A 20,908-nucleotide genomic window follows, 5' to 3' on the forward strand; every position below is an offset into this window, starting at 1 on the left:
AACAAAGATTCCTGACTTCTCCAGAGATTTAGAAGCATGCCATACACACAAGCACAGGAGGGATGCTGGCTTGAAGAAAAAAAAGGGGGGGGGGCATTACAGCTGCTCTCCAGTCTGTACTAAATCTTAAGGAACTGACATTATGGGAACACATGGGAAGAAGGAAGTGACAGATGCAGCCGATTCATCCCATGTAATGGTTCATACACACTAGGCTTTCCAAAAGACTAAATGAAGAATTCTAAAGGTACTTTAAAATATATCTGTAAGGAATAAATGGGGAAAATAAAAATTTACTCACAGTCATGCTACAATAAGAGCTCACTTCTGAAGTGGGTTGATACTCCTATCACAGAGAGAACATTTCAAGTGACCTATGAGATAACTATGACAATAAGTATCATTATAACCAGATCCCAGAATGAATCTGAAATAAATACCAAGGATTTAAATCAGTGAAGTATCAAAATAAAGATTATTTTCCACAACCTATAAGATGAAATATAATTAATCACCATGAAAGTAGCTGTATGTAAATTTAAAAAAAAAAAAACAGTATGAAGATGATCTGGTCAAGAGAACCAGATTCTAATCTAGGTTTAAACTCTGTATAATCTTAGATCATTTGCCCTTATTAAATTTCAGTGTTCTCATCTGTAAAATAAGGGGACTAGGCTAAATCAGTGGGTCTCAACCATTATCACTTATCAGTATATCACCGACAGAGATTTGTTTAAACAAAGATTATGCAGGACCAGACTTCCAGTTTTAGTTCTGACCCACAGAGTTTAGAAGTTATCACTCTCATCTGCAGAACAAGAAAAAAAAGAATCCTGAAATCAATCAGAGAATTTGATCAAGGGCAAACCACCACTCCCAAAATCTAGAGAGAAAAGAAAATACTGAGAATCACAGCTGAATTGGTAAGTACACTTAAGTGGTAATTTTGACAAATTTCCAAAGACTTAGACTCATTTGAGAGTTAAAAACTCCTGGAGGTCCAGACTTTGGGAGACCTGGATGGAAGTTCTACCTTCAGGAGCTCCACCAGATGAGAGAAAAATTCCCTAGTGTTTTGGGCAAGTGGAGAGTAACCATTTTTAAATAGTTCAGAGCATCCTCCATAAGGAAGGCCTGTCTTCTAAGGGCAACTGCTTTGCCAGAGCCTAAATGACCTAAAGAAAGTACAATTAGTCAACTCCAGCCCCCTCTTACCTTCCTGTCTCACAGAACACGGGTGGGGGTGGGGGCAGGGGAAGGAGGCTAAAAAATTTCTAAAGATCATAGCCCAGGGACTTAGGCCCACTAAAAGACAAGTTTTAATATGATAAAATGTTCCTCCTCCCCAATGCCTTACCACCAAATCAACAGGGCTCCTGTATAAATAACAGTGTATTATCTGAGAGCTGCAAGACAGATCCTATTTAAGGAGGAATTCTTAGGGAAACCCAAAGACAATTTAGGAAGAAAATAACAAGAAAACTACAGGAAGCTGAAGCACCTGGCACCTACATCAAACATTAAATACAGTATGGCTGTTTCTTACGAAGCCAACCGTACATTGTTTTACCACACAATCCCACAATTGCACACCTAGATATTTATCCAACTGACTTGAAAACATATACAAAAACCTGCACACAAATATTTACAGCAGCTTTACTCACAATTACCAAAAACAGGAAGCAATCAAGATGTCCTTCAACTGGTAAATCGATAAGCAAACTGTGATACATACATACACTGGAATGTTACTGAGCAATAAAAAGAGAGGAGTTATCAACACACACAAAGAAATGTTAAGTGCACATTGCTAAGTGAAAGCCATTCTGAAGAGGATAAATACAGTAAGATTCCAACTACAGTACATTCTGGAAAAGACAAAACTACAGTGTAAAAAGACAACAGGTTGCCAGGTGTTCAGGGGAGAAAGATGGATAGATGAAAAGGTGAAACACAGGGAAGTTTTAGGGCAGTGAAACCATACTGCATGCTAATGTAATGATGGATACATGACATTAGGCATTTGTCAAAACCCACTGAACTTTAAAACACTAAGAATGAATCTTAAAGTATGGACTTTAATAATAAAGTATCAATGCTGGTTCATTAATTATAACAGACCACATTAATGCAAGATATTAATAAGAAGTGAAACCCTGTGTGCCGATGTTGAATATAAAGAAACCCTATGTACTGTCAGCTCAATTTTTCTATAAATCTAAAACTGTACCAAAACACTAAGTCTGTTAGGGTTTCTTTTTAAATAACCCTACACCCACATGGGACTCAAACTCACAACCCTGAGATCAAGAGTTGCATACTCCACTGACTGAGCCAGCCAGGTGCCCCTAACATCTATTTGTTGTTGTTGTTGTTGTTGTTTTTTATTGCTAGGTATCTCTAAATCTTTATACACCGTGTCATATATTACATTTTAAAAAGTTCTCAAGTGATGCTGATAGTCAAGGGCCACACTTTGAAAACACTAAGCGAGGGCTCCTTCCAGTTCTAAATTTTATTATTCTATTCAGTAATGTTTTTACGGGAGCAATGATAGCCACTCTCCAAATGGCCCCAGTGGATCTCTGCCTTTTGGTACTCAAACCCTCCTATGGTATCATCCCACAATTGAACAGGACTAATCTTAGTAATCAATACAATATTGGAAGAAGGACAACAATGTCTTCCAGACTAGGTTATAAAAGATATTGCAGCTTCTTCTTTCTTGGACCCCTTCCTCTGGATAACCAGCTGCAGTATCATGAGGATACTCAACCTATTTAGAAGTTCCAGAGTGGCAAGGAACTAAGGCTTCTGCCAAAAGTCAGCCCAAACTTGCCAGCCATGTTGAGTGAGCTATCTTGAAACTAGATCCTCTAGCCCAACCCAAGCCTTCCAAGGACTGCAGACCACAGCCAAAACCACCCAGGTAAGCTACTTCCAAATTCCTGCCCCGCCCCCCCCAAAAAGCATGTGAGATAATAAATGCTGGATATTGTGTTAAGCTACTGCTTTGGGGTAATCTGATATACAACAAATGATAGTTATTAATACAGGAACTTAAGCCAAAACATGAGTTTAAAGAGTTCTTCCACTCTTCTAAAAGTATTACAATTATAATTGCACAAATTCTTAGGAACATAAAGGAAATGGATAGAAGGAAGAAAAAGAGGAGCAAGACTTTCATCATCTCCCCCAAGCCATTACTGGATGTCTCAAGGCACAAATCTGAGAGATTCACTCTTTGCTTAAAAATTTTTAATAGTTTCCCAAAGTTTATGGAAGTGAATCCATAAACTCTTCAAGATCTGCCCTATTCCTAGCTACTAGTCTCATCAGACGGCATAATGGATACACAAGTACACACAAAAATGGACCTTGTGTGACTAATCTTGGGTAAGTAACTTTATTCACCACTATATATATTATACATTCACCTGTATATTATATGTATGTTTTATATATATATATATATTACTGTAGGAGACTATAAGATAAACCCTTTTATCAGCTTCTTATTTAAGCTTTCTGGAGATATTCTATGCATATACAGCATATATGCATAAATATCCTTTTTTTCTTATACAAATAAATAGAAGTATACTTCACATACCCTTATGCAACTTTTTTTGTTTACTTCATTTATCTTGGACATTGCTTTAGGTCAATATACATAAAGAGCCTCACTCTTTGCAACTGCTGCATAGAATTCTATTCCCTGGGCATACCATATCCATCTACCTATTTTATACTGTTTATAGCCTTTTGCTAGAGTATAAAATGCTGCAATGATAATCCTTAAACACAAATAAAAGGACAGATAGAGAATACATGATTATAGAGTCGTGCTGACCCCTTTTTTTGGTATGATTTTATTTATTTATTCATGAGAGACACAGAGAGAGAGGGGCAGAGATAGAAGGCGGCTCCCCACAGGGAGCCCGATGCAGGACTTGATCCCCGGACCAAGGATCACTCCCTAAGCCAAAGGCAGATGCTCCACCACTGAGCCACCCAGGTGTCCCAGTAGCGTAGACCCTTGAACAACATGGGTTTGAACTGTGCAGGTCCACTTATTTTTTGGAGTTTTTTCAATGGATACAGTACGGTACTATAAATCTGTCTTCTCCTCCTTGTGACTACACTTAAGGTGGTGAACACGTCACAATATATACAATTGCCAAATCACTATATTGCAGACCTGAAACTAATATTAACTATACTTCAATAATTTGAAAAAGAGAATACAAGGATCCCTGGGTGGCTCAGCAGTTTAGTGCCTGCCTTTGGCCCAGGGCGTGATCCTGGAGTCCGGGTATCAAGTCCCACATCAGGCTACCTGCATGGAGCCTGCTTGTGTGTGTGTGTGTGTGTGTGTGTGTGTGTGTGTGTGTGTGTGTCTAATGAATAAGTAAATAAAAATCTAAAAAAAAGAAAAAGAGAATACATTATATAATACATATGAAGTAAGTGTTAATCACTGTACGTTATCAGTAAGTCTTCTGATTAACAACAGGCTATTACTTAAGTTTGGGGGGAGTCAAAAGTTACACACATGAGGCATCTGGGTGACACAGTTAAGTAAGCGTCCAACTCTTGGTTTCGGTGCAGGTTGTGATATCTCAGGATCGTGAGATCAAGCCCAAGTCAGGCTCTGCATCCAGTGTGGAGTCTGTGTGGGGTTCTCTCTCTGCCTCATTCTCTGCCTCTCTCCACCCCATACTCTCTCTAAAATAAATTTTTAAAAAATTTTTTTAAGTTACACATGGATAACTTCAGGGAGGTCTGTACCTCTAACCTCCCCACATTGTGCAAGTATCAACCATTAACTAGTAAATATAGTAATTATATATCAGGACAAATATAGTAAAATGTAACTGTGGAATCTTGAGTGGGAGGTAGGAGGTGTTCACCATACAATTCTTTCAATTCTTCTCTATTTAAACTGCCAAATTTATTCTTAAAATGCCTATCATGCCTATTCTTAAAATGCCCATCATGTTTTTCTTTCAACTTTTCAATAAATCACCAATATGAAATATTTCATCAACCTTCAAAACAACCCAAAAGTTCCAAAAATGTAATAATCCAGCAATGGTTCTCGCCCTTGATTTATAACCCAAACAAACAAAAGAGGCAATTATCAGAAGAATCAGACTTCAATTGCCTTGCCATTTTACATAAGCCATAGTCAAGCAAAGTAAAATCACCCCAAGAGTCTTATTCTTTTGGTTTCTCTACACTGTTTTACATAAACACTTGGTCTTCACCAAAAACAGAGTTCCCTATAGGTGTCTGTTACATCTAAGAGAAGCAAAGGGAAAACAAAAACAAAAAACTTCAGAGGGTCAAAGTTTGACATCTTCCTTCTTAGTTTCCTCCTGTAGAATTCCCAGAAGTTCTACCCAATAAAGAGTGGTTTAACTCTTCTTTCTGGGGGGCGGGGGGGGGGGGAATCTTATAATCTTTCTGTAGAGAATATATTCATCCTCCCTCTAAAGATTCAGAAGCAAAACCCTTACAAGAATTTACAGATCAGAGTATACCATTCCAGCCAAGGCACATCCTCAACCAGGATCTTAAGATAACAAACTCAAATGAATGCTTGTTGTTTTGTTCTTGTTCTCTGACTGAAGGGTCCCCAGTGAAAGCCTACTAGCACTACAACAGAGTCATCTCAGTACAGTGCTTTGGTGGGTCGGAAGACTCATAACTCCTAAATATCAGGGAAGGGGTCCACAGAAAATGGATACTTGAGTTGTCTATTTGAGGAGGGGCAGTAGTTTGCTAGGTAGAGAAAAAAGAAAGAACATTTCAATCAGAGAAGAAATCACCCAGTTTTAAAGCTGAATTATTGCTTTTTTTTCTCCAAGGAATCAAAAGTGAATCACACTTTTATTTCCTAAATCTCTAAAATCGTAAGTTCTTAAAAGAACAGCCACGGTTTTGAGGAATTCTCCATCTCTTCAGTTGTTGAACTTTCCAAAAAGAATTGCAAGTTGAGGAGAACTCATGTAAACTCTAAGTGTTGGTGCCTCCTGATCCTCCTTGATCCCGCCGGGAGGCATCAACAATAAGCAGTTCTGAACTTGTTTGTTTTTTTTAAGATTTTTATTTATTTATTCATAGAGACACAGAGAGAGAGAGAGAGAGAGAGAGAGAGAGAGGCAGAGACACAGGCAGAGGGAGAAGCAGGCTCCACGCAGGGAGCCCGACGTGGGTCTCGATCCTGGGCCTCCAGGATCACACCCCAGGCTGCAGGCCGCGCTAAACCGCTGCGCCACAGGGGCTGCCCAGCAGTTCTGAACTTTATCAATATCCAGGAACTGGGCAAAATTATTCAATGGTGAGGGTAAAACCCAATGAAGCAGCACTAACTGCAGTCCTTCACTTTCCTTCTGGGACTAACATAAAACACTCAAAGCTCACAGTCTGTGAAAGCCTATGGGAATGTTGGCACCAAGTAAGTCTTATGTAGCTTTAGATTGTTGTGAAGTACACTATGGGACACAAGGGTGTAAAATAAACTGTTCTGAGGGTGTGTTCAGATGATATACACCTCTGCCATCACCCCATCCCAATTCCAGGGGTCAGCCATGACTCCACTGCGGGACTACACTGCCCAGCACTCTCCATTCCTCTTCCCTGTACCCTCTAAGATCCAACCCAGCCTTGAGACTCTTCATCAGCACCGCTCAGGCATAAACTTTATTGAGGCCTCTACCATGTACCTGTACTGTCTCACTGAGCCTTTTTCCCATCCCCCACACCCTCAGGGCAGAAGTTGTAGCCCAGATCATCTTTCTGCCCCTATCACCTACCACAATGCCCAGCATTCCAACACCAGGTCACAGTGCAGGTAGGGTTTCTGTGCCAGACATTGTGCTCAGTGGTTTGTATACGCTAATCCATTTTACCCTCATTGTAACCATAAGAATAAAATATGATGAATACCACATCACTCTGACCCTGTGTACTCTACACACAGATGAGGAAGCAGGGCACATAGAGCTTCATCAAATGTCCAAGACACACAGCTACTCAATGGTGGAACCTGCATTCTCATCTAAGCAGCCAGGTTCCAGAACCCATGCTACTAGTAGTGGGGACCCAGATACCTGGTAAACTTAACTAAGTGGAATTTCTAGTGGTGTTTCCCAAATAAATATTTTTAAGCTGTTTGTTATTTTTGCTACTTGTAACCAGTTTCCACTCCTTCTATTACCTGACCTTTAAGTAGCATATATCACTGATAACCTCTTTCTTCAGTAATGCCTAGTTCTCCTGCTCTTGTGGCCAATTTCCTTGCACTCTTTAGTAGGCTCCTCTTCAGCTGACCAGACCTCAGGGCAGTGATCTGACAACTCTAGCCTGGGCCCTACTGTTAATTCTTTCCTTAACATTCTCCCTGGGCAATCAACAATATGTCTTCAGTCCAGAGCTCATTCCAAACCCATATGTATTACATGCTTTTGGCTATCTCTGCATCAGTGTCACTTATGCAAAATTTAGCATATCTCAAATTCACAGTCTATCCGTCTCCCCAAATAAGTTCCTCCTCCTGGATCATATCAGAGCACTATACCAGCCTGAGTCTAATAGTAAAGAAAAACCAAACAGTAATGTGAATGAGAAAAGTTTTTAAAATAATTATTAACTACAACAAGAACTGGAGTAATAAGGAATTGGCTAGAAAGAAGTAAAAAGAACCCTAAGATATAAAAAAGAGGGGGATCCCTGGGTGGCGCAGCGGTTTAGCGCCTGCCTTTGGCCCAGGGCGCGATCCTGGAGACCCGGGATCGAATCCCACATCGGGCTCCCGGCGCATGGAGCCTGTTTCTCCCTCTGCCTGTGTCTCTGCCTCTCTCTCTCTCTCTCTCTATCATAAATAAATAAAAATTTAAAAAAAAAAGATATAAAAAAGAGGAGATGACATAAAATATAACAGCAAATATAATAACACATGGCAAAATATATTACCACTATCCTTAGGGCTGAGACAGAGCACCCAAGGAAGAGTTCTCCCCATCCTAGGACTGAGATCCAGACCTTATTGGAGATGGCTCACATCGGACAGAACTTCTAGAAATCAGCCCTCTGGAATAACAAAGAAAGTAGTTCTGCAGGGAAGTATCTCACTGGAGGCACCGTCCTACAAAACTGCCCAAGGTAGGGGTGGGTGGGAGAGGGCTGCCAGACTCTGCCAGGCAAGCACACAGGAATCAGCAAGTAAAACCCTTTCCTTTCTCCTGCCACTGGCCAAGGGGAAGTATTTAAAGGGTCCACATTCTTTATCAAGTAAAAGGAAGTAGTAAAAAGTAAAGCTGGAAGTAAGAGGCAATAAATCAACAACTGGCATTAGCACCATCATCATTATCACTCTGGCCCAAGGAAGAAACCTAGAATCAGGGCAGCCCTGGTGGCTCAGCAGTTTAGCGCCGCCTTCAGCCCAGGGCCTGATCCTGGAGACCTGGGATCGAGTCCCATGTCAGGTTCCCTGCATGGAGCCTGCTTCTCCCTCTGTCTGTGTCTCTGCCTCTCTCTCTCTCTCTCTCTCTCTCTCTCTCTCTCTCTCTCATGGAGCCTGCTTCTCCCTCTGTCTGTGTCTCTGCCTCTCTCTCTCTCTCTCTCTTGCATAAATAAATAAAATCTTAAAAAAAAAAAAAAGAAACCTAGAATCATCCTTGATTCTTCCTTCTCAAGTCCTGTAGGTCCTATCTTCCAAGTATTTTTTGAATCCATCCACTTCTCTCCATTCCTACTGCTAATGCCCCAGTCCTGGCTTAAAACAACTCTTGCAAGTATTGCCATCAGAGTCATAGGCCTCCTACCACAGATGTGCCCTCCTTTTCCCCTTCAACTGCAACCACTGTGATCTTTGTAAATGGCAAATCCAATTCTATCAATCCACTATTTCAAATCTCTCAGGCATTTCTCAAGTGTCAATAAGATGGGATTCAAAAATAGAAATGACTTCCAAAGTTCCTTGCAACTTTCCTCCTCAGAATCTATACCCCATGAATGCCTGGCTGGCTTTTAATCTTTTTTTTTAATTTTTAAAAAAATTTTTTATTTTATTTTTTTTAATTAGGATTTTAATATTTATTCATGAGAGACACAGAGAGAGGCAGAGACAGAGGCAGAGGGAGAAGCATGCTCCATGCAGAAAGCCTGATGTGGGACTCGATCCCAGGACGACGAGATCAGGCCCTGATCCGAGGGCAGATGCTCAACCACTCAGCCACCCAGGCGTCCCTTATGTTTGCTTTCTGTTATTTTGTTTTGCCTCTGGGGCACTGAATAGGGGTTTCTTCCTACTCCAGAATGGGCTTTCATTTTGCTTCCTATTGCCATACCTGTGTGTCAGCTGATTCTTCATCATACTATAGGTTTCAACTCAGATGTCTCTTGTTCCAAGTCAAGCGCCCCTGCTAATTATACCCAAATAGAACCCTCTTCTTCCTCTTTTGGAACACATACCACACATTACTGTAATTAACAATCTACTTCATCTTCCATACTTTTACCTCTATGAAGAAAAATGTCTTCCTCATCACTGAAACCCAAAGAGATGTCTAGAACAAAGTGGCACTCAAAAAAATATCAGTTTTCAGTTAATGAATGTTAAATGAAGAAGGAAAAAGACTTTATAAAGTGAGTAACAGCTTGAAAGGAACGTATTTTCGTAATGACATTATTCCTGACATGTTGATCAGTGTACATGCAATAAAAAGATTACCCGTACATCACTCAAAAGATGAGGAGAAAATGGCTTTGTTCCATGCTTAACAACTAAGATAAAGTAAAATAAAAAGTCTACTCCTCATAGGGGAAAAAGAAAAAAATCTAATTCAACCAGCTGGTAACATAAATTAGTATGATCATATGGTGTAAGACCAGGAAAAACACTGTTGGTTTTCAAGGTGAACAGGGCCATTCTTATATAGTACGTATACCAAAGGATTCAGTTTATTTACACCCAATAATGAAAATCAAATATTACAACATGACATTCCATAGCATACCATGGTTCCACAATAGAAAATCAATACATCATATTTGTTTTCAGTAGACTTGTTTACTCAACCATAGTTCTAGAATCATTATGCAATGAAAACAGTCCTCTCAAGCACTCTGAACCCATGTGAAATCAAAACTAGCTCTTATCTGACACCTACTCCAAAAAGGAATCTCTCTCAGGACATCGGGTGGCTCTGTGTTTGAATGTTTGCCTCTGGCTCAGGGCGTGATCCTGGAGTTTCAGGATCGTGTCCCACACTGGACTCCCTGTGGGGAGCCTGCTTCTCCCTCTGCCTCTGTCTGTGCCTCTCTTTCTGTGTCTCTCATGAATAAATAAAATCTTTAAAAACAAAAAGGACTCTCCCAGGATGTCCTCAGAAATGTAAGGATTAAAAGCTATAAAGCTAAATTGGTATGTAAAGTTATTCTGCCACTATTGAAAGATATGTAGGAATGCTAGTTCAGTACTGGTCCCATTCAACCATGCTGCTTTATTTTATAGTGTCTATATAGACAACAGTCTGGCCAATCACACCAGAGCACAGTAGCTTGTACTTTGCTATCTTCCCCAATACTTGGCACACTACTAATCTAACAGCAAAAGTATAATAAACACAGGCTGACTGCTGAACTCTAATAACAATTACAACTTCCCTTGTAACAATATTCTACAATATAATTACCACGGCTGCCTTACTAAAATTTTCATACACAAACAGCCAGGGGCACATATGTTCATACACTCTACACATATGGTTTTTAAGAATTTATTTTTAAGTAATCTCTACATCCAATGAAGGGATCAAACTTACAACCCTGAGATCAAGAGTCACATGCTCCACCAACTGAGCCTGCCAGGTGCCCCACTCTACACATATTTTAACTTAACAAGTCCAATATCAAGATGAGAATTTGGGATCCCTGGGTGGCGCAGTGGTTTGGCGCCTACCTTCGCCCCAGGGCGCGATCCTGGAGACCCGGGATCGAATCCCACGTCGGGCTCCCGGTGCATGGAGCCTGCTTCTCCCTCTGCCTATGTCTCTGCCTCTCTCTCTCTCTCTCTCTCTGTGACTATCATAAATAAATAAAAATTAAAAAAAAAAAAACAAGATGAGAATTCAAGCACCTAACATGTTTATGTGATTATTTCAACTGTTTTTATTCCAACTGATGTATATATTTCATTCTCTGTAAAGTTTCTTTGTATATATCTCCATAGCCTCATTAAGGAAAGCCAATCAATAAAATGAAACTCAAAAAAGGCCTCAGAGCTAGCTATTCACTCCACTAGAGAGTAGTCTCTCCTCAGACATCTTCATGACTCACTTCTTTGTTCTAATGCATCTTCCCAACCACTCTTAACAAACCCATCATTACCACTCCCTCAATCCTGACACTCCTTTTCCCCCTTTCCTGCTTTATTTTCCCCCACAGGGCTTATCACCATCTACATGTCTGCACTCCTTTGTTTATTGTCTGTTTTCTCCCACTGGAATGTTTTTCAATGAATTAAGAAATATTGGTTTGTTTTATTCACTGCTACCTCCTCACATCTTAGACTATGTGAGAAACACGGTAAGTACTCAATGGATACGGATGAAGTGAATGAAAATTAGAGTCCCAGAAATTGATCTTAATATGGAGGCTGTGAAATGAAAAGCTCTCCAAGTGGGAATGGACACATATTTGAGAGATAATTCTCTTTAATTTAACTCAAGGCCTAAAGGACTTTATGAAATTAAACTGCTATTCAAGTTACACCCAAAGATCACTAAGGTTGCCACTGAGTAACTGCTCGAGTACATTTTAACAAAAAGCTAAGAATTCTATGTCTTGTTTCAGCACTGCAGAAAACTCTGCTGTAGAAAACACTTAAGCTTCATACATGGCAAGAGACAAATTTTATATCATACTTCTCATAACATTATGAGGTCCAGACTAACTACAGAGGGAATTCAGTTTTTTACCTTTGTAACAGAATTTTCTTCAAGTATAATTCATCTGATACTACAAATCTTCACAAACACGATAGTAAGTCATGGTAGTTTCATCCTAAAATGCTTTTCAAAAAGTCCTGTGCAGGGCAACCCCAGGTGGCTCAGCGGTTTAGCGCCGCCTTCGATCCAGGGCCTGATCCTGGGGACCAGGGATCGCGTCCCACATCAGGCTCCCTGCATGAAGCCTGCTTCTCCCTCTGCCTATGTCTCTGCCTCTGCCTCTCTCTCTCTCTCATAAATAAATAAATAAATAAATAAATAAATAAATAAATAAATAAATAAATAAATAAATGAAATCTTTAAAATTAAAACAAAAACGAAAAGTTTTTTTTTTAATTTTTTTTATTTATTTATGATAGTCACAGAGAGAGAGAGAGGCAGAGACACAGGCAGAGGGAGAAGCAGGCTCCATGCACCGGGAGCCTGACGTGGGATTCGATCCCGGGTCTCCAGGATCGCGCCCTGGGCCAAAGGCAGGCGCTAAACCGCTGCGCCACCCAGGGATCCCACAAACGAAAAGTCTTAAGCAGAGCAACATAACTGATGGGTAAGCTCTCAACCAAGTAACTTGATAGAAAAAATTATACAATCAGGTGTGCCATATAGCCATTAGAACAGAATAGGAATAAGGAACTGATCAAACAGCTCACAGTATCTATTTGGTCAGGAAGGGATCACATTTAGATTTTAATAAGGCAGTAAAATAAAACAAGGTAAAATAAAACAAGAAAATGTAAAAGTAGAGATGCTGGTTAACAAATACTCAGTCTGCCAAGTGCACAGTTCTATACAGAGTTTCATGGTAAAACACAAAAGAAAGAAAACATCATCCCCATACTTAAAGACTCTTAGAATCTAGTTGGGGGGGGGGGCATCTGGGTAGCTCAGTGGTTGAGTGTCTGCCTTCAGCTCAGGTCATGATCCCAAGGTTCTGGGATTGAGTTCTGCATCAGGCTCCCCACAGAGAGCCTACTTCTTCCTCTGCCTGTGTCTCTGCCTCTCTGCATGTGTCTGTCATGAATAAATACATAAAATCTTTAAAAAAAAAAAAAGAATCTAGTTGAGAAAAAATTAACAGAATTGCAGAATCATGGAGAAAAATGCCCATGGTCTAAAATGGAAAACTTCATGGGGACATTGGTAGCATAGTCAGTTGAACAATCGGCTCTTGGTTTTGGCTCAAGTCATGATCTCACAGTGGTGAGATGGGGCTGCACTGGGCTCTATGCTCAGTGGATGGTCTGCTCTCCCCCCTCCCCTACTCCCACCCCTACCCTGTGCTCACAGTGCTCTCTCTCTTTCTCTCTAAAATAAATACATAAATATTTTTAAAATAAAATAAAATGAAAACTTCAAAATCACCTAGACCCAAATAAACAGATACCACATATAGAACAATTTGATTTTTCTTTGACATCAATAGCGCTGTTGATGCAGCTTATCCCACCTCTAGTCAAGTAGGTCAGTAAGGAGGTGTGTGCTACTCATGCTGACCACTTTACCCCAGGCTATTTTAATTACTTTCATGGTTACACTTCCTCATTTACTGATATTTGGCATGTCCAGGTATCAAGTACTTTCATTTCCATCTCCCAAATGTTTTCCAATCTGTCTCCTCTACCATACCACTGTTGGCCTGGTTCAGCCTTTCTGGTCACCTGGTTAAATCACCACAAAGAGAAGTCTGATGAGATACTCTCCTGCTTAAAAACTACTGGATTCCACTGTCCACTGAATGAAGTCTACAGTCCTTGCACTCTAATTTTAAGATTAAACTTTTGGCCTCAGCCCTTCCTTTTCCATGGTCCACCTGCTGAGTCTTGGCAGCACACTTTTCTACCACCACAAGTACATTCCCTTCTTTTCTATCTTACAATATCCTTCTTACTTTTGAAAAGGCCCAGTTTAAATGCCATTGCGATGAAGATTCGTCTGGTCCTCAAAATCAGGATTTGCTTTTGGTTCCTATCAAAGTTTCCTGTTTGTACCTCTATTGAAATATATTGGGATGCCTGGGTGGTCAGTGGTTGAGCCTTTGGCTTAGGGCGCAAATCCAGAGTCCCAAAATCAACCCACACAACGGGCTCTGCCTATGCTGGCACTCTCTCTCAAATAACTAAATCAATTTTTTAAAAAAATAAATAGATAAATTATAAAACAGAGTAAGCAAAGCAAAATCTAAAGGAAGAGCATTCCAGGCTGAGGGTTTCAATAAATGTAATATACCTTGAATGAGAGTCAGCTTGTCAGTTCCTCAAACAACAATGTAACTGAAACCAACAAAGCAGGGTAGAGTGGTCAGAGGTTACATCAGAGAGTTGGAAGAGCCAGACTGTGGTGGTATATGGCCACTGAAAGAAATCTAGACTTTACCCTCACAGGGATGAGGAACTCCTAAAGGGATTTAAGTAAGAGAATGACGTGATCTATGCTTCACAAAATAAATCACTCTCACTGTGTTAAGAATGGATTTTAGAGAGCCAAAAGTAAGGACATCTAGAAAGCAACTGGGTGACTATTATTCTTAGTTCTGTGCCTGGCAGTCAGTAAAAATGTGCTGAATGAGTGAATGCTGCAGCAGCAGAGTAAGAGAAGAGGAGGGCAGGGAGCAGGGTAGTACAGTGCTTTATGGATACAAGCAGCACTGCCTCAATACAAAACCTGCTCAATGTCTTTTAAGGACCAATAGGCATTCTTTTACTGAGCAATGTCCAGGCTCTTTCAGTGGCTTCTGGTCTATTCAGGTCACAGTTAAGGGCTGGACTCTGGAATCAAACTGCCTGGGTTCAGATCTCTATTCCATCTTTACCAGCAAGTGGCTTCCCTTCTGTGTGCACCATCACCGTCAGCCGTCCTACTCCAAAGTTAGCCTTAATATCCGGTATTCTGTAACTCTGCTATGGCAGTTGATTGGTAAAGATCAGTCTACCAATGTCTAAGATTTCTGGTCAGGAAAGGTACAGTGTGCAATTTTCTCCCAAATAATACTGATAAATTAAATTTTTTTTAAGTTTTCACATAAACCAACTCCAGTCCTTTTTAGAACTAATTATTCCAATTAAGGAACCCCTGGGTGGCTCAGCGGTTGGGCACCTGCCTTTGGCTCAGGTCATGGTCCCAGGGTCTGGGGTCGCATAGGGCTCTCTGCAGGGAGCCTGCTTCTCTGCCTCTCTCTCTCTCTCTCTCTCTCTCATGAATAGGTAAATAAATCTTTAAATATATATATATCTATAGATATATATATATTTCCAATTAAACTCTAAAATGTTACATCAGGGGTGCCCGAGTGGCTTAGTGGGTTAAGAGTCTGACTTCAGCTCAGGTCATGATCTCAAGATCCTGGGATCCAAGCCTGGGATCCAGCTGAGCTCAGTGGAGAGTCGGCTTCCCCCTCAGCCCCTTCCATCTTTGCTTGCTCAAATAAATAAATAAAAATCTTAAAGTAAAATAAAATGTTACATCATTTCGTGCCTTCAAAATACCTACTCTCAAAATAAGATTCCCTCCTCAAAAAAGTCAAGGGTTAAAAAAAATATTTTTTTCTATCAGGCATCAAAATAAGAAAACACTAATTAGCTGGGATGCATTAGTCATCTACAAGGAGACACGGTGCCTTAGTGGGTTCTGCCTCTAGTTTGTGTAATTCTAGGTTCTTTTCCCCCTTTTTTGGTCACAAAACGCTTTTTTAAAGATTTTATTTTACAGAGAGAGAGAGAGAAAGAGCAAGCACAAGTATGGGGAGGAGCAGAGGGGGAGGGAGAGGGACAAGCAGATTCGGAGCTGAGAGCAGAGCCAGCACTGGGCTCAAACCCACAGCCCTGAGATCATGCCCTGAGCCAAAACAAGAATTGGGACAGTCAACCGTCCACCCAGGCAGCCCTTGCCATAAAACTTTTTAATTTTAGCCACCAGACATACTCATATTGCCACTGACTAGCCCATATTATATATCACAGATTTTTTTATAACATATAAATAGCACTTTTTAAAACAGAGTTGGAACAAAGATACATTTTACCTATTGCAGGAATCACATCATTTCTTTATATCAAATGCCTGAAGTTGCTATAAATACTGTTGTTAGACACAGAATCTCAGGATACTGTTTTTCTGACAACTGAAGCCATGCAGGTACCAAATAAATAGTAAATGTAGCAAATATTCCTTTGAATAAACTGCCAAGAAAAAGAGCAGAGAATGCTTCAAACTGAGACTACATGATGGGTACAGAACTCTCTAGGCTTCATGCCACAGCTCGTTCTAACACTCAGGTGGGTGTAATTCATGGCCAGGATCCATCAAAGTCAGTCACCCCAGGGATTTTCCCAGGAGGACTGGATTCTAACAGACATCTTCTGTAACTGTCAAAAGCTGTCCATAGTAGACAGAAAGAAAAACTACTGAGGAAATATCATGCCAATTACCAACAAGGTTTTCCCACTCTGTGATTCTTCTGAAAAAGTGACTAATAAGTTAATCAGTATTTTTCAAAAAGTAATTTAAATGCTTCTGATTAATATATGCATATACACATTTCTATTCCCTAATACGTGCATAATAAAATGCTATATTAAAACCCTTTGGTTCCTGATAAAGACATGTATATGTAAAAAAAAAAAAATCTTAAATTTACACTGAAAGATAGTAAAGATAGTAGAAGAAAAGAGGCACCTGGCTGCTCAGTCGGTAGTGCATGGGACTCTTGATCTAAGAGTGGTGAGTTCAAGCCCCACAACAGGCATGGAGCCTACTTTAATTTAAAAAAATTAAAAAAAAAAAAAAAAGACAGAAGAAAGAACAGTAACAGAAGGAAAAAACTATAAACTTTTGAAATGGGGGTAGGACCTGAAAATTGGATGCAGAAGAAATACCTTTTCCACACACCTTTTCTATAGCATCTGCCAAGGTTTGTAATTCCCCATGTTTTTAGAATTAAGGATTACATTAAACAGGAAGAATAATAAAGATTTTAGGGACGCCTAGGTGGCTCAGCCTTTGAGCACCTGCCTTCAGCACAGGGCATGATCCCGGAGTCCCGGGATCAAGTCCCACATTGGGCTCCCTGCATGGAGCCTGCTTCTCCCTCTTCCTGTGTCTCTGCCTCTCTCTCTCTCTGTGTGTGTCTCTCATAAATAAATAAATAAAATATTTTTTTAAAAAGATTTTAATTGTCAAAGAGGAATCTTACTACATGCTTTAGAATTATGAACAATTAGGACACTAAGGTCTCATTTATCTTGAGAGGTTTCTTTTTATTATTTTTTAAACTGATCTCTAACCCAAATGGGGCTCGAACCCACAATTCCAAAATTATGAGTCTCACAATCTACTGACTGAGCCAGCCGGGCACCCTGGGAGATTTCTTTTTAAATGCCACCTTTATTTTTAAACGAAAAAAAAAGTCACAAATATTAGCTCTGATATTAACCCAAGAGTTTAAAGATCTCCTTTTAAACTATTTAGAGAAAATAATTCTTAAGTAATCCAGGAGTAAGAATCAAGACATATTTTACAAAATTGCTTTTCCTAAAAAGGTGTTTTCTCATTCATCTGTAATACGGAGAAATGTTTGTTATCTTAGGTTCATGGCAAAAGCAAACTTTAACTATTATTTAACTGGATAATGGAAAAACTAGTGCTATCACCATATAAAAATCATTTTTCTTCCACATTCTGAATCCCCTTCTCTTGATGGGACTTAAAAATACATATATTTCTTTTTTTTTTTTTAAGATTTTATTTATTTATTCATGAGAGAGACAGAGAGAGGCAGAGACACAGGCAGAAAGAGAAGCAGGCTCCACACAGGGAGCCCGACCTGGAACTCGATCCCGGGTCTCCAGAATGACACCCCGGGCCAAAGGTGGCACCAAACCGCTGAGCCACCAGGGCTGCCCAAATATATATATATTTCTATGTGCAAAATTCATCTGCCTTTTTTCCTATTCTCTCTGAAAATATTTTTCAGCTATGGAAAGTTCCCAGGTTAATAAGATTTTCAGTCACAGTTTGTCTTTCATAGCTTCAAACTACTGTAATACCGAACATACCATTTCAAAAGCAATTATTAATCTTGTCTTCAATACAAGATGCTCCAAAATCCTTGAAATACCTTAGGACACTTCCTGAAACAGGTGCTCTTCTCTTGCCCATCATGATGATTTCTCATTAACTCTGAAAGATACTTATTCAAGTAGTCCTTGTTTACAAACACCCACCACCCCCACCTCTGCCCACCTTATCACTACCAAAAAAACAAACAAAAACACACCTAGGACATGCCAGGAATTACACCAAGTACTTTGTATCAGTTCCTTCTTTGCTCTTTCCCTAAGAGTAGGTATTCTTAGTGTTGTGCCCATTTTAGAGATAAGGAGACTATGCTTTGAATGGGTTAAGTATCTTGCTCAAAATTACAGTCAGTTTTTTTTAGAAGATTTTTTTTTTTAAAGATTTCTTTGATGGGCACCTGGGTGGCTAAGCTGGTTAAGTGTCTGCCTTTGGCTCAGGTCATGATCCCAGGGTCCTGGGACTGAGTCCCACATCAGGCTCCCTGCTCAGTGGGGTGTCTACTCCTCCCTCTCCCTCTACCCCTCCTCCCCCTACTCATGCTATCTCTCTTTCAAATAAATCTAAAAAAAATTTTTTTTTGAGAGAGAGAGTACATGCATGGGGTGGGGGGCAGAGAATCTCAAGCAGACTCCCCACTGAGCATGGAGCCTGCCCATGGAGCTCCATCCCATGACCCATGAGATCATGATCTGAGCTAAAACTAAGAGCTGGACACTTAACAAACGAGGCTACCCAGGTGCCCCTAGATGTTCTTATTTTTAAGTAACCTCTATAGCCAACATGAGGCTCAAACCTAGAACTCCAAGATCAAGAGTTGCATCAATACTCTTAATCCGAGTTTTGGGAGAACAGGAAAGAAAGGAATTGTGACTAGCAGGCAAATTATTAAAAAGATGATTTTCAGGCAACACTGGCCACCCTGAATTTGAGGAGGGGGTAGAGAAGGCAAAAATCTCTGTACCTCTCTTCCTACCCTTATGCGTGCGCGTGCGCGCACACACACACACAAACACACAGAGGCATTTCACGTAGAGTACCTGGAACTCTCCCAACTGGAAATCCATACACACTGAGAGAGAGGTAGTACAGCACAGCGATTCAGCCTATGATTCAGGCTGTGGATCCTGACTGCCAGGGTCTGAATCCCTGCTCTACCACTTACTATCTACATAACCTTATTGAAATTACTCTCTCTTCTTTGGTTTCCTCTATAAAATGGAGAAATAACAGTTATCTCCTTTATAGCATTATTACAATGATAAATGTCCTTAACCCCACTGTCAAGAAATTTGCAACAGCGTCTGGCAACTAATAAGCATAACATCTACCTATTATTTATTTACACCTTATTTTTATACAAATAATTCTGGGAAGATTATGGGTAAAACATTTTAATGTGTAATCGTTCACTCATATGGCTGATAGCAGGAATACCTAACATCAAAGTCTATTCTCCAGAAGGTGAAATAGGGAAAACAGTTGCATGGAACACTGGAATGATAGGGCAGATAGAAGACAAGTGCTGGTTTCTGAGGGGAGGGTATCTGGGCTTGTGGAGGAAGTAAGAAGGTCACATAAAAAGAAGAGGGATGGGGCAACCTGGGTGGCTCAGCGGTTTAGGGCCGCCTTCAGCCCAGGTCGTGATCCTGGAGACCCGGGATCAAGTCCCACGTAGGGCTCCCTGCGTGGAGCCTGCTTCTCCCTCTGCCTGTGTCTCTGCTTCTCTCTCTCTCTCTCTCTCTCTCTCTCATGAATGAATAAATAAAATCTTTAAAAAAAAAAAAAAAAAAGAAGAAGAAGAAGAAGAGGAGGAGGAGGAGGGATGATCCCCAAAGCAAATTTTACTCATTTCCTAATTCTGCCTGAGTTCAGTACTATTCCCAAGGAAAAGAAACTATTCTCTGTAATACTATACACAAAAGGTTACCAGACATGATTTGGCTTGCAGTGGGGGGGGGGGGGGGGGGGGGGGGGTTCTGAAAGAACATTAATAAAATACTATGGGGATGCCTGGGTGGTTCAGTGGTTGACCATCTGCCTTCAGCTCAGGTTGTGATCCCGGGGTCCTGGGATCAAGTTCCACACCAGGCTCCCTGCAGGGAACCTGCTTCTCCCTCTGCCTATGTTTCTGCCTCTCTGTGTCTCTCATGAATAAATACATTTTTAAAAATCTTAAACAAATAAAATACTATGAATTCCACAAGAATTAGATTCTTTGATTTTCTATAATATCTTCTCCTTCAGTCATTATAAAGAGGCAAAACAGTAAGAATAAATAATTCTCCTATCCTAGACTATCTAGGGAAGCCACACATCAGCCGGGGAGCCTTCACTGAGCAGAATGGGTCTCAATGTGCTGCCCCTGTCAGGTCTTCACAAATTAGCACCCCAGTATTTCAGAAGCAACCAGCCTGACCACATGTAATTTAATATTTAATTAAAAAATAGTGGAGTCGGGATCCCTGGGTGGCGCAGCGGTTTGGCGCCTGCCTTTGGCCCAGGGCGTGATCCTGGAGACCCGGGATCGAATCCCACATCGGGCTCCCGGTGCATGGAGCCTGCTTCTCCCTCTGCCTGTGTCTCTGCTTCTCTCTCTTTCTCTCTCTCTCTCTCTCTCTCTCTGTGACTATCATAAATAAATTTTAAAAAATTTAAAAAATAGTGGAGTCATTTTATCTTCAAATAAATAGCAAAGTCCATGTTTCTGCCAGGGTTCCTAAACGATGCCAAAGTTAAACATATGCCAACCTGACTAGTTTTGCTCTACTGATCCCCTCTACAATATCAGGTGAAAGAATGTGTAAAATACATATGGT

General features: G+C 40.4%; 1 protein-coding gene across 6 annotated transcripts in view; it reads right to left on the reverse strand.

Moving 5' to 3' along the window:
* The window catches only part of RERE (arginine-glutamic acid dipeptide repeats), a 408,927-nt gene that overhangs the window by 326,546 nt on the left and 61,473 nt on the right, over positions 1 to 20,908 (reverse strand). The window contains exon 1 of one of the 6 annotated variants that reach the window (XM_049110567.1): positions 10,973 to 11,089. The exons of the other annotated variants lie outside the window; for them this stretch is intronic. The gene's annotated coding sequence lies outside the window, so the exon portion shown is untranslated. Of the gene's footprint in view, positions 1 to 10,972; positions 11,090 to 20,908 lie in introns of those variants that run through there. 6 annotated transcript variants of the gene reach the window in all.

Source organism: Canis lupus, chromosome 5 (genome assembly GCF_003254725.2).
Source record: "Canis lupus dingo isolate Sandy chromosome 5, ASM325472v2, whole genome shotgun sequence".
In the NCBI taxonomy this organism is placed as follows: Eukaryota; Metazoa; Chordata; class Mammalia; order Carnivora; family Canidae; genus Canis; species Canis lupus.